General features: G+C 48.5%; 1 pseudogene; it reads right to left on the minus strand.

Moving 5' to 3' along the window:
• Positions 1–1,402: 1,402 nt before the first annotated feature.
• On the minus strand, positions 1,403–2,012 carry LOC104671200 (annotated as a pseudogene).
• Between the last annotated feature and the right edge of the window lie 524 nt (positions 2,013–2,536).

A 2,536-nucleotide genomic window follows, 5' to 3' on the forward strand; every position in this document is an offset into this window, starting at 1 on the left:
TGGCCTAGAAGGACGGCATGAGCAGCGGGTCCCATCCCTAGGTTCGCAGCTGAATCGTGGGAGCTTTTGCAACATCCTCTACTAGGGCCCAGCTGGACTTTGCGGGGAGGAAAGGAGGCTTGTAGCTCTCAAAGCTCCGCAGGTGTGCTGTGTAATCAGCGTTGAGGACCCAAGGTAGAGGCTGGGTGTTTAAGAAGCTCGGATGGCGGGCTTTGGAGTCTGGTGATACCGGATGGGGTCCATGCTGCCCTGTGCCGCACGCCAGTCACTGAGATGATGAGTTTTGAGATTTGAGATGATGAACAGATCTCAAATCTGCCTTCCCAAAGATGGGTTTTAGGGATATTTATGGGATAGAGGAGCAAGGTGGTCTGAGGTGTGGGGAAAGGCGATTGGAGGTCAGGAAAAGTTTGGCAATGGGTGATCTGCGCGAGGTAGTCAAGCTTCATGGCTCTTCATAGGATACATGGTCACAAAAGGGCATCTGAGATGGGAGTGGAGCTGAGAGTGAGCATGATCTGAGAGTGGAGGTTTTGGCCCTCTCATGTCAGAAGGACACCCATAAGGCTTTCATGCAGGCCCAGTTGAGGGATTGGTGGTCCCGGCTGTACAAGAACTGACCCAGGCCGGGCGCGGTGGCTCAAGCCTGTAATCCCAGCACTTTGGGAGGCCGAGACGGGTGGATCACGAGGTCAGGAGATCGAGACCATCCTGGCGAACACGGTGAAACCCCGTCTCTACTAAAAAATACAAAAAACTAGCCGGGCGAGATAGCGGGCGCCTGTAGTCCCAGCTACTCGGGAGGCTGAGGCAGGAGAATGGCGCGAACCCGGGAGGCGGAGCTTGCAGTGAGCTGAGATCCGGCCACTGCACTCCAGCCCGGGCAACAGAGCGAGACTCCGTCTCAAAAAAAAAAAAAACTAAGAGCAGGTGACTAAAAACAAGTGAGAGAAGTTTCATTTGGCAGGCCTCATCAGGTTGGCCCTCAGTGTCACTGGCTCAGCTGGGTTTCTTGCCTGGCATGGCCATAGGTCCTGTTGACAATTTGGTATCATATCGCCACAAAGAATCTGTTCTTTCAGTCTTTTGGTCTGTGTGTGTGTGTTTTCTCTCTCTTTTTTAAAGAATGTATTTTAAGCCTATTATACCACACAGTATGTTTTAAACACTAACTCCCCAATAAGATATAACTCCCTAATAAGATAAAGCAAAGACAAAAAAGTTCATCTTATTAGAAACAAGATACACCATCATTTACTGTCTTCAAACATTATTGCACTTTAATTTTCATAATTTGACAAAGCATTGATGAAACAATCTGCAGACTAATTTTAACAGACAACACCTGTAAGCAGACGTGACCGTCCTAAATTGTTTATTAGGTATGAATTTTACAAACTACTTATATTTGCGGTAACGGTGGAGCTGGAGAGTATCGTGCCTTCTCCAAGCTGCCCAGCAAGAACCATCAGTATAGGGGAACTTATGACACTTTCCAAGGCCACGGCTCTTTCGGCCTGCAGCTGTCAGCCCACACATCTCCCTGTGTTTGTGGACTGGTTTGGTGATCGATTGGGCGTCAGGATTTCTTCTGATAACTTTATGGAATGGATCAATGAGGACAACCTCAAAATATTTGTATGTAAAATCTTCACCAACCCAGTAAGAATTCAGGACTTTTAGATCCCCACAGTTGTGTCCAACTCACTCCTCTGCAGTGGACTGAAGGCTTCAAGCAAACTTTAGCTGGTTAACGCCGTGATGGACAGGCTTGCTGTAGGTCGCACCCTTAGGAACTGGGCGTTTTCGACCACCACGGCGAACACGAATCCTATCTATAACATAACCTTGCTTGGCCTTGTAGCCCAGTTGGCGTGCTTTATCAAGCCAGGTGGGGCAGGGAGCCTGTGGAGAGCAGAGAGCTGGTGGTACTGCCAGCAGCAGACCCTCAGAAGAAAGCACATGACATCAGACTGCTTCTTCCTCCATTGCTCCTGGATGTACCACAGGGCATGGAGAAGCAAGGCAGGACTCTTTTGCTCCCCACTGCTACTTTCCGAATTATCCCTTCAATATCCTTATATAAAAACACTTCCTTTACTTTCCTGTTTTCCTTTAGCCCTTTTTTTTTTTTTTTTGCAACGGGGTCTAGCTCTGTTGCCCAGGCTAGAGTGCAATGCTGCGATCTCAGCTCACTGCAACCTCCACCTCCTGGGTTCAAGTGATTCTCCTGCTTCAGCCTCCTGAGTAGCTGGGATTACAGGCGCCCACCATCATGCCCAGCTAATTATTATATTTTCATATATTATTAGGGTTTCATTGTATTGGCCAGGCTGGTCTCAAACTCCTGACCTCGTGATCCACCCGCCTTGGCCTCCCAAAGTGCTGGGATTACAACTGTGAGCCACTGCACTCAGCCTACCTTTAGCCCTTCTTAATGTCTTAATCTATTGATTTCTGAGGCAGTCTCCTCATTCACTGAAGGCTTTGGCATCTAACCCACGGCCTTCCTTTCAGTGCCACGTTATCATAATCT

The sequence above is a fragment of the Rhinopithecus roxellana genome, chromosome 6 (genome assembly GCF_007565055.1).
Source record: "Rhinopithecus roxellana isolate Shanxi Qingling chromosome 6, ASM756505v1, whole genome shotgun sequence".
In the NCBI taxonomy this organism is placed as follows: domain Eukaryota; kingdom Metazoa; phylum Chordata; class Mammalia; order Primates; family Cercopithecidae; genus Rhinopithecus; species Rhinopithecus roxellana.